A 12,060-nucleotide genomic window follows, 5' to 3' on the forward strand; every position below is an offset into this window, starting at 1 on the left:
GAGTTCATTGGAATAATCAGGATTGGGACAGCTCATGAGCAAGAGTTCTGTCTTATTTCCTTTTAAAAAAAAATAGTAAAAATGACTGAAACTTCATGAAGGATTTTTGCTCTCATTGAATCTTTCCAGGTTGCATTTTGCTGAGCGGAATTGGATGACCACTTCCCTGTAACAAACACTTTTCAGACTGTTTCTTGCCATATGTTATGTGCAGAATCACATCCAGCAGTGTCTGCTGCCTCTACTATGTAGGTATGACCTGGATGACTTGAGAGAGGCCGTGGCAATTACTCTGTGTAGGTCTTGAGCCTGTTATTCCAATCAAGAAATACTAAACCTGGAAAGGGGGCTGGGAGAGTATTTGTTAGTGAATACATTACAGTATGACTGAAATAAATTAAGAGGACTCAGGTATTTTAATGTTGGGTTAAGCGGATATGGAGACCCTCTAGCCGGTGCCTAACAGCTCTAGCAACAGTTACCTTGCCTTTCAGCTAAGCCTTGGTCCCCTGTAGGCCTGGAGCCCCCCTGCTGTCTCCTCAGCAGCTCTGTGAGCACTCCATGCTGAGAAATGTCAGAACTTCCCGGAGATTTGAAAACGGAGGGGCACCTGCCTACATAGCTAGATGCAGGGCAGCTGAGTTCAAAACAGTGAACAAAGTGGTCACAGCGGGCATTGTGAGATACTGGGGGAGGCCAGTTATGTTGACATAACCAACGGCAGCGTCTACACTGATGCTTTTGTTGCTTTAACTTTGCTACAAAAAGCTCTATGCCTTTCGTCAAGGGGGTTTTATTTTGTCAGGGAAACAGCACAGTTTTGCCTCCAAAAGTAGCTTTGTAGAGTGTACACCACTGTTTGGTAAAAAGCTGCTTTCATTTTTATCCCATTGTCCTTCCTCAGTTCTGCGCATTGAATTACTAGGAAGACATTGGTTCTTCATATAGACCCCTCCCTAGCTTCACGTGTCCTGGAATGTGGCTACAGAAGACTAGACAACCACTAACTAATTGCTGAGCATTCAGCAAAACATGTCTCTGCCGACACTGCCCAGTTCAACTCCTACGCTGACCCTGCTTAGAGTTCTAAAGAGGATGAGCACCAGCTTGCTATTTCTGAAAGTCATTTCCTGTCCAGCTCCATGGACACACCTGGGCCCTTGAACTAACGGTGTTTGTGCTGGACCAGGAAGCAAAACATTATGAGCAAATTTAACAAAGTGGGAGGTCTTGTACTGCACATTGCCATTTCAGCTGTCCTGTTCCGAACATTTCCTGAGCTCCCGGGTCAGGGTGCTTCATTATAATGGAGAGGGGTTTGAGTGGCCAAGAGCTGATGTAATTTAAACGATAAATGGATCTATTTATTTTTGTAGTTAATTTGGTTTTAATTTGGAAAGTGTTTGGAGAGAGTCCCTGACTCTGTTTATCCCTCCTCTTCGACAGCAGCTGGCTTTGCTGCTATCTGGAGCAGGGTAATTTAGCTTAACTCTCCTATGAACTGTGAGCATAGCTAGTCTGTTTGTTACCACATCCTCAGCCTCTGTTTTTTTGTTTTTGTTTTTTTAACCCAGCAATTATATCTAGATTGTTAGCTCAATGTGGAACAGGGACTGTTATTTACCATGCATTTGTTTAGTGCTAATACGCTGGAGCTCTGACATGGTTGAGGGCTCCAGGTCTAGATATAGATGTGAAGAGCTAAAACCTCACCAGCCCCCATGCACATAGTATGTCCCCTTGGTGGGTTTTGAAAATAACTACTAGTTTGGCCAAGTTTATACTGTTCAGCCCAAATGTGTTTGGAACTGATTTAGCTGGAACAGCAGGTTCATGCTGTTTCCAAAGCCCAGTGTCAGGGCCCAAGTGTGTGTCCTGGTGTATCGCTGCCCACTTCTCTCCCTTCTAGGAAACGCTGGAGTGGCTGAAAGATCTGCCCTCATGCCTGTTCTCTTCCTTCCTGTTCTCATCCCCCAGCTCTTGGATGTCTCAGCTGTACAGTCTGTTGCATAACTAAAAATGCAGGGCTTGATAGACTGCAGATGTTGACCTGTGGCATTGTCCAGTTTACTCAGTGACTGTGGGAACTGGAAGCTCAGGCTGCATTGCATTGTGCTTTCATCATGTCATTTGTCAGAGTGGATCTGACTAGGGTGTCTGGCAGTTCCTCCTGTCCTGAGCTGCTTCTCAACAGTGCTGTGTCTTGCTCACTCCATGGCTTCCAGTCTTTAGATACTGAAATAGCTGCTGAGTTTAAAGACCCATTGGGCTGCAGTGATTTAGTGCCCTGTATCTAGTCAGGCTAAGTTTCCCTTCTGCACAGCTTTGGGAGGGCTCAGTGACTCTGAGGAGAAAGCAGGGCCAGGAGCATTTCAAGGGGTTTTGTCTCTTGATAGTGGGAATCTATGCCTTGATTTTCTCTTTTCCCTTTCCCAGCCCTTCCTGGCTTTTCAGAGACACCTTCACAAACCTGTCCCGGATTGGTCTGTGCATGGACCAGGCAAATCACTGCTGCATGCCCCCTCTACCCTGTGTGAGTGAGGGTCCTCGTGGCAGCGCTCAGCTAGGGAGGTTGCTGCCAGGAAAATAAGGTCTGTTCTTGGAGCTAGGTCTAGGTCAGCAGCAGTAGTAGAGCTCCTCACACTCTTTGCCATCTGCCTTTTTATCATTAAAAGGAAAGGGTTGGAGAAGTATGGGGGGGTGAAGTAGGAGCCAGACTCCGGTTCTCTTCAAAGAGGATAAACACCTTTATAAACATATCGGCATATGCATGTACTTACAGCTGTACACCCTATCAAACCACTAAACACTCCTCACAATTCTCCCCTGAAGAAGATGAAAGAATACATCCCAGGTTGTGACACAGATGTTCCTTACTGCACTCCAGAAAGTGCTCAGAACTGGTAACGGCTGAGCATGAGATAGGAACCTGAATTGATTCCCTGGGTCTTTAGGGTAAGTCTCTTCCCCCCGGGGTGTAGTAAATGGACCACCAATCTAATTCTCAATTACTCACAACTGCCACTCATGGATATATTTTGCTTTCCACAACCAAATCTCTGTGCAACTTTTCATGAGTGATGTATACCTGGGTATTCGGATTCTAATATCTAAACTGTATTGTTAAATCTATTCACCTAAATTTGGGTTATTGCTGATTATGCACTATATGTATCTTATGACTTTAAAAACAAACTTTGTAGTTGTGGATAATCTCAGCACTATACCTGGATGTACAGACACTTTTCTCAACCTATGTATTATATACTTTTTTTTAACATTACCTTGAATAAACATTTTAAATCTGTTTTTGCTCCTGGAAGCATCCTGGGGGAGGTGCTGATGTTTGCAAAGTGCCGTTGAGTCCCTGGGCTGGGAAGTGCTCTAGAAATGCACAGATTTGTTCTCTCCACAGCACTGACTACACAGAGCTACAGGCGCCAGCCCCAATTGCTGGGTGCAGCCCGCAGTTCCAGGGCTGTGCAGACCACGGAGTATTTTTAACCGGGGCAGAGAAAGGAAGGGGGGTGGGGTGGTCCTGGCAGGAATCCTGCCTTCTATGCTACAGTCTGACCTTAGGCAAGTCCACTCCCCTCTCCCTGCCTCAATTTCCCCAGCGGCAGCCGGCTGCGAGGCTCAGTCCCTTGATCGTTGCAGAGGACGTTCAGCAGCTTCGCGGGGCGGTGGGTGAGTCCCTAGGCAGCCGGGGAGGGGGCCAGGGCCGCCGGGACTGCCTGTTCCTTTGTCCCCCTTAGCCGGGGCCAGCGGGGGGCGGGGCAAGGCGACCCCTTCCTGCCCCAGCCTCGTGCCCCCTCCCTCGGCGTCGCGCGGCCCGCGAAGAGTTCCGCCCGCGCGCGCGCCCGCCGGGGGGGGATCAGTTTCCTCACGCGCTCCGGCCCCCCCGCCCGCCCGCGGTGGGCGGTGACCGAGCCACGGGCCGAGCGGCTCGCAGCTGCTGTGAGGGGAGCGCGGACCTGCCAGGTAAGGGGCGCCCGGGGGCTGGCTCCGTCCCCCCGAGAGAGGGGCGCCCGGGGCGGCCACAAGCCCGGGCCGGGCCGGGCCCCTGCGAGGCGGCCGCGGGGCTGTGTGTGAGCCGGGCCGGTCTCCGCTCGGGGCCGGGGGGTGGGCGCGGGAAGGGGCGGCCGAGCAGCTGCTGCTGCGTTGGCAGACGGCGTGTGCACCTGGGCGCGGGTCCGGAGCTGGCGGCGGAGGGCTGGGGCAGCCTCCGGCCGCTGCCGGGGGGTCTGACCCTGTCTGGCTTCTGGTGGGTGCCTGGAGTGCGAGCCCGGCGGAGCAAACGGGCTAATCTCGCCTTTAAAGCTGGCCCCCTGTTGTGAGCTGGGGCGACGGGACAGCAGAGGAGAGGACAATGGGGCTAAAGATGCCCCTACCCCCAGCAGCGCTGTTTGGGTTAGATGGGAGCGCGTGAAAGGGCTGTTGCAAACAAACACAGCTCTGTCCCCTACCTGAGTCAGGGCTCGTGCTGTCCCAGAGAAATGGCTTTGGCAGAATTCTTTGCATTTCTGACATTCTCCCATAATCTATAACAGCAAATCTTTGGCATGCAGCCGCCTCTCTCCAGGAAGGTGGGGGAGCTCGGGGTTGCGAAGCCAAAGTGAGGGGCAATTCTTACAGACCTGTAGCCTCCCCATTTCCCTGAGAGATGGGATTAGAGTCCCTGGGCACCTTAGTGCAAATGGCTATTCAGAGTCCAGCTACACACAAGGGGAGGCATCTTGGCTGAATGGACTGATGGCTAGGGGTTAGGAGCCAGGAATCCCAGCTTTGGTGTTGACTTGCTTCGCCTCTCTCTGTGCCCATGAAATGGAGAGAATGATGCTAACTAACTAGGCTTAAGAGTGGTAGCTGTGTTAGTCTGTATCTCAAAAAGAATGAGGAGTACTTGTGGCACCTCAGAGACTAACACATTTATTTGGGCATAAGCTTTCGTGGGCTAAAATCCACTTCATCGGATGGATGCATGCAGTGGAAAATACAGTGGCTTTGGGAACGGTCACTTCTGTGTGAGTGTGGCAGGAGGGCTCTTGTGTGGCCCACTGTTGCCAGCCCAAAGCTGCTGCTGTCCTTGTGCTTATGTAGCCATTGGCAAGTCAAGTGAAGGAATGACTTGAGCATAGAACGCACTTGGAGGAGAGGAAGGTGATCAGGAACAATCAGCATGGATTCACCAAGGGCAAGCCATGTCTGACCAACCTGATTGCCATCTATGATGAGATAACTGGCTCTGTGGATATGGGGAAAGTGGTGGATGTGATATACCTTGACTTTAGCAAAGCTTTTGATACCATCTCCCACAGTATTCTTGCCAGCAAATTAAAGTATAGATTGGATAAATGGACTATAAGGTGGATAGAAAGCTGGCTAGATTGTCGGGCTCAACAACCCGTAGTGATCAACAGCTTGATGTCTAGTTGGCAGCCGGTATCAAGCGGCGTGCTCCAGGGGTCAGTCCTGGAGCCGGTTTTGTTCAACGTCTTTATTAATGATCTGGATGATGGGATGGATTGCAAGTTCGCAGATGACACTAAGCTGGGGGGAGAGGTAGATATGCTGGAGGGTAGGGATAAGGTCCAGAGCGACTTAGACAAATTAGAGGATTAGGCCAAAAGAAATCTGATGAGGTTCAACAAGGACAAGTGTAGAGTCCTGCACTTAGGACAGAAGAATCCCATGCACTGCTATAGGCTGGGGACCGACTGGCTAAGCGGCAGTTCTGCAGAAAAGGACCTGGGGATTACAGTGGATGAGAAGCTGGATATGAGCCAGCAGTGTGCCCTTGTTGCCAAGAAGGCTAAAGGCATATTGGGCTGTGTGGTGAGGTGACAACTCACCGGCGCGGCGCCTCCTGCTGGTCGTCCTGGGAATTAGCTCTCCAGCCCAGAGCGCCCTCTGCAGGCCAATGTCTCACCTGCCGCTGGCCCCTGTGTCCCTCCCAGACCCCGGTGCCCTTCTAGATCAGGGTTCTGCCCCCAGCAGTAACCCCCAATCAGGGTCTCCCCACCCCGGGGAACCCCCACCCCTCTGTCCCCACCTTGCCTCAGTGGCTACTGCCAGTCATCATCTAGCCCCCACTCACTGGGGCAGACTGCAGTCTGTCATGGCCACTCATCATCGGCAAGGGGGGTTGGACCAGCTGCCTTTGCCTATCTCTGGGCTGCCCCTCTGCAGCCCTAATACCCTGGTGGGCCCTTAACTCGGCCTGCAGCCTGGGGCTTTGCTAGGCTGGAGCTCCCCAGCTCCCTCTGCCCCTCCCCAGCACTGCGCCACCTCAGGTACCCTCCTCAGTTTCCCAGGCAGCCAGGTCCTTCTCTCTCTGAAAGCTAGAGAGAGTGTGTGCGCGCTAGCTTCTGGCCCACAGTCCTCCTATCAGGGCCAGCTGGGCCCTGATTAAGCTGGCCACAGCTGTGGCTGCTTTCCCCATCAGCCTACCTTTTCCCAGCTGCACCCTTCTCCAGGGCTGCTTTAACCCCTTCAGGGGTGGAGCAGGGTGACTACCCCGCTACAGGCTGTATTAGTAGGAGCATTGCCAGCAGATCGAGGGAAGTGATTACTCCCCTCTATTCGGCACTGGTGAGGCCACATCTGGAGTATTGCGTCCAGATTTGGTCCCCTCACTACAGAAAAGATGTGGACAAATTGGAGAGAGTCTAGCGGAGGGCAATGAAAATGATCAGGGGGCTGGGGCACATGACTTACGAGGAGCGGCTGAGAGAACTGGGCTTGTTTAGTCAGCAGAAGAGAAGGGGCGGGGGATTTGATATCAGCCTTCAACTACCTGAAGTGGGGTTCCAAAGAGGATGGAGCTCGGCTGTTCTCTGTGGTGGCAGATGACAGAACAAGGAGCAATGGTCTCAAGTTGCACGGGGGGTGGTCTAGGTTGGATATTAGGAAACACTATTTCACTAGGAGGGTCATGAAGCACTGGAATGGGTTACCTAGGGAGGTGGTGGAATCTCCCTCCTTAGAGGTTTTTAAGGCCCAGCTTGACAAAGCCCTGGCTGGGATGATTTAGTTGGGGTTGGTTCTGCTTTGAGCAGGGGGTTGGACAAGATGACCTCCTGAGGTCTCTTCCAACCCTAATCTTCTATGATTCTATGAGGGCTGGGATCCTGTGAAGTGGGGATTATATATTTTGCCCCTTATCCTTGTCTATACACAATGCTGGGGTTCCCTTTGGTTTGGTCCTGGTAGGTCTCAACTTGGCTGTCCCCTCTGTGGCAGGGAGTGATGGTTGGTGGGTAAGCCCACACCAATCAATAGGAATCCTGATCTCCAATGCTCATGCCTGGGAGGTTCCTCTATGGACAGACATGCTCTTTCTGCCCCAGAGGAAGCTGCCCAGCTGCTCTGTGCTGAGTTTGAGGATTTTCTTCTTAAAGGGTCACTTGCTTTTTCATCCATCTCTATGTAAAAATGCTGAGATGGCTGAATGGGCCTTGATTTCAGCTGCTCCCTGTGCTGGGTTTCCAGCACTTCTCTTTTTAGGACTCGGACACCTTCTTTGTCAGTAGTTAGGGGTGTGAACTGCCAGTAACATTAACACCCCTCACCAAAAGAGGCAGGACCAGAAGCTCTGGTCTTGGGCTCCAACCCAGTGCACCTTCTGTGAGGCCTAAGAGCATTTTCTGGGGGAATTTCTTCTTCCTGCCTTGTGATACTTTACCTAAGATGTGTGATAATGCTGCCAAGAGTGGGAGAGTCACCAGGTGCCTAATGCTTGGCAGGTCTGCAAATAGTCTCAATTCCCTTGTTACGTCTGTTTGTTGAGCTTTAAAACAGTGGCACTTGGGAGTATCTCTGGTTGGACTCTCATGTAGTGTCCCCCCTCGTGCCCTGGTGTTTTGGCTGGTGCAAGTGAGCGCTGCTGTTCTGGCTTGGTGGGATTCCTCAGAGTGTCTGTGGGTGGCAGTAGAACACCCTGCTGCTCTTCTCTTATTGGACCTGGCCACTGTCCTGTTCCCATGTAATGAATTCAAACAGCCTTTATAAATGATGTTCAGGTCAGATCTGCCTTGGGCCTCCTGGTGTGTCATATCTGCCACTTGAGATTTGTTGTAAAATACAGGTCAAGAACCTCAGCCTTGTTTTCTTTTATCTGGGAAAGGGAGTGGGGTGGGATGCTGCAGTTTGGATTGAGGTGCATCAGCAGAGCTGTATGCATGTGTGGGGAACCATGGGGGACTGTGGGTTGGGATTGAAGTCATCTGCTGATCTGGGGGTGAGGGCATGGCTCCGAACTGGGATACTAGCAGGGGGTTGCAGGTCAGAATGTGGGGGTAGCAGCAGAGCTGTATGTGCATGGGGGACTATAGGGCAGGGATAGCAGGAGGGCTGTGAATTGGGATTGAGATGTATTGGGTTGCCCAAACTCAAACCCTTCCATGGTACAAAAAGGCAGAATAGAGATTTATCTAGTTAATTCTTTGGAGACTGCAGTCTTGTTCCTAAGCATTAATTTGACAGGAAGTACTGTTGTGGTAAGGTGTTAGCTGTCTTACCTGAGGATTCTTTATGTATTAGGTACCCTGTTTAATTGAACATCTGAACCCAGTCCATTTGAATAAACCCTTCCAGACCTGCCCCTAGTGGGTGATGGGGGAGGCAGCGCTTGTTTTATGGTTTCTTTCTGCTCCTCTGGATGCCTTCCTTTGCCTTTGGGTCCTTTATGTTTCCATAGTGTTAAAAAGCAGGTCCCTATTTTGACTCCCAAATCTCCCTGGCTAGCAATACCTTGTGGTGGCAGGCAAAACGGAATGTCTGGGGGGCAGGAGGGGTTGACTGCTGTGTATGGAGTATGGCAAGAGAAGTTGTGAAAACACTTGGGGCTGGAGATGGAGCTGGCAGCTGTGCACACTTTAATGACCCCAGTAGGGGAGCTCATTTCCTCCGGGGAGCTGAGATCAGTGGGTGGGGCAGAGAATTCTTTGTCTCCCAATGTAACTATCTTGGAGCTAATTTATGTTACTGTTATTGCTAGGCGTGTTGTGTCGCCTTGGCAACATGTGACCAGGGCTCCAGTGTGTGTAGTCTTGGGGATGGAGAGTGTGTGGGGTGTTTCCGCCTAGAAGGAGCCATTGGAAAAAAGAAAGAGGGGAAGGAGCCTCTGGGGCAGGCTGGCCTCTCTACTGGGCCTTGCACCTGTGATGACATGGCCAGCTCTGTGCTAAGAGGGGATCAGAACAAATACTGTAGCTGGAGCCCCAGCCGTGGGGAGCACGGCCTTTGAGATAAGATCAGACCCAAACAGCGGATTCAAATCCAGGCTTTGGGGCCGAACTGCCCTCCAACCCTCTCCTCTCAACAGGCTGAAATGTGGAGTGGGGAGCCTGGGTCAACTCCAAGCTTTCCTGAGCACTGGACTGTTTCAGCTTGTTGCAGGGATGAGTGCAGGCTGAGCTTAGCCTATTCACAGCAACTGGCCCAGATGGGATGTTTCAGACACTGTGACACCAGCCCGTATTAGTCCTCGCCAATCAGGGCCCTTGCTGCAATTTAGTTACTGTGGGCTGCCTGGCACAAGTCCCCTTCCCACCCACGTTTGTCTCCAAGACAATGCTCCCGCCTCCGACATTCCCAGGCTGGAAGCAGAACAGCCCATTGCTCACTGGGACGGGGTGGCAGCTTTGGTGCCTTAAACACATTAGCAGATGTGGAGTGAATGTGCAGCCAAGTTGAATGCAGGGCCTGGATGCTGTGTGGTGTACCCGTTAACTCAGCTGCTCTGACTGCTTCCAAGTGACTCATTGAAGGGAATAGAGGGTGGGGGGAAGAAAGAGGCCAGGGATGCTATATTTCAGGGCATATAACATAGGGTGCTGCAATTCCTTGTGGGTTACCCAAGTCCTCCCCTCTCATGTGTTCCCTCTGCCACACCTGCATTCAGCCATTAGAGAGGATGATAGACATTGTCCAGCTTCCATATGGAGTGTGTAGATGTACACATGGCCAAATACTGTTCTTGGGCACCCCCAGGCCTCCATACTCTAGGTGCATTTGCAGGCTGAGTCCGACCTGCCCTCGGTAGCTGCAGATACAACTAAATGGGGCACAGATGGGTGCTCCTTCACCTTGTGTTTTGTTGGTTTTAAGTAAGATAACAGCAGGTCCCATCTACAAGGTGCTTTATAAGCATAAATGAACCCAGGCTCACAGTGCCCTTGGAGGCAGGGCAGGGTTATTATCCCCATGAGAAAACTCAGGCACAGAGAGGGGAAATGATTTGGCCACGTGGGACTTGCTGGAAGTGTGATATGCATCCCCCTCTGTTCGGTTGGGGGTGGGTTACAGTTATACAAAGCTGCAGTCATTATGGTGTCTCAAAGGGACCTCACTGGGAGGCTCGTGCAGTGATGCACAAGAAGAAAGGAAGGTGAGCACTTTGGAAGGCAGCATCTGAGCCGAATGGACCAGTTGGATCTCAAAGAGAAACAAACTTGATGAGACACCCAGGAGAAAAAATCCTCCTTCCCCAACCCTCCTGAAGCCAAACTATGCTCCCAGCCCTACCACTGCATTTCAGAGTGTTGCCACTGATAGCCCCAGCCCAAGAGAAAGGGCCAGGAGGGATTCAGCCACAAGGCCAGTTGGCCCCCACTGCTCCCACCTGATGCTTCAGCTCACTGTCCCATCCCCGTATTGTGACCAGGCCACAGAGACTACTCAGCTCACCAAGACTCCAACAGCAGCAGCTGACATTTGAGTGCAGCCTGAGTTGTCAAATATTTGTAATTTTCATGTCTGAATGAGGGGCTTTGGCAGAGCTGGGTTTAGGATCCCAGTGCTGGAACAGTAGGGGGGCTATGAGTTGAAATGGAGGGACTTTGGCAGAGCTGTGGGGTGTGCAGGGGAGGAAGCCCAAGGCTGGGTGCTGTGAGTCAGGACTGAGTGGCACCAGCTGAGCAAGACTGAAGTTCATTTTTGTGGGTGGCCTCTGTGCACTCATCCTCCTTACGCTGAGGTAAAGTCCTCCCCCTCGCTTCCCCTCCCATGCTCACCTCTTCCCTTCCTGGAAAGAACAGAGGTCTTTTTCTTAACTTTTTCAATCAATTATGTAGGGATTTCTGTGGGAGACATGATCCCCGTGGATGCCAAGGAGGGAGCAAGCAGGGGGAAGTGACCTCATGGGAGAGTGTGAGGGGTGAGCATGGTCTGTGCTGTTTGTGAAGGCTCTGGGGCTGCTTTTCTGGTGACCGTTGCTATTTCATGGTAGCTGAGCCCGACCCTTTGGCATTTGCAGCCTGCGCCTCTTTTCGTGGCAGGAACAAGTGAAGTGTTTTGCAGGCTGCTGTGAGAGAAGAAAGGCTGCCTTGTTGCTGCCAGAGGTGGGGCACCCGGCTGGGCTGGGCCTCACTCCCTTGCTAGCATTCCTAGAACAGAGTCTGCTTGTGAAGGGCAGCAATCACCCTTCGTGCTGGGGCTTCCCAGGAGGTGAGGTGAGAGGCTGGGATGGGGGGCATGGAGGAAGCATGAAATATGCCCTGAGGGGGGCTCCCCAATTCCTTATCTCCTTGCACTGGGGAGTTCCCTTTGGAGAGCCTTGGAGATAGCCAGGTCCATGGAGTGGCCACTGGCTCCCACCAGGATTCCAACCGGGGCACTGGGATGGGGGAGATGGTACAAAATCTTTGTGGAGAGGTCTGGGGGGGATCAGTGTCCCCCTCCTATGGAAAACAGTAAAATCCCTTATAAGGATCATAGCATCTCGATGGTTATGGGTCGGGGAAGGTGCCCTGCTAGGCTAGCGTGAGAGCAGGAAACCTGGGCTTGTCTTGTAGTTAGAGCGGGGTGGGAGAGGAATCAGAACTCCTGGGTTCTAGTCCTGTCTTGAGGAGGGGAGAAGAGTCTAGTGATTAAAGCTGAAGGGTGTGTATGGAGAGTCTGAGAGTCAGGACTCCTGGGTTCTAGTCCTGGCTCTGGGATAGGAGAGACACCTAATGGTTAGAGCTGGGGCGGCAAGTCTGGGAGACAGGACTCCTGGCTTCTATCCCCTGCTCTGTTATAGACTGCTGTGGTGACTTTTCCTCTCAGTGCTGGAGTTTC

Source organism: Emys orbicularis, chromosome 15, assembly GCF_028017835.1.
Source record: "Emys orbicularis isolate rEmyOrb1 chromosome 15, rEmyOrb1.hap1, whole genome shotgun sequence".
In the NCBI taxonomy this organism is placed as follows: domain Eukaryota; kingdom Metazoa; phylum Chordata; order Testudines; family Emydidae; genus Emys; species Emys orbicularis.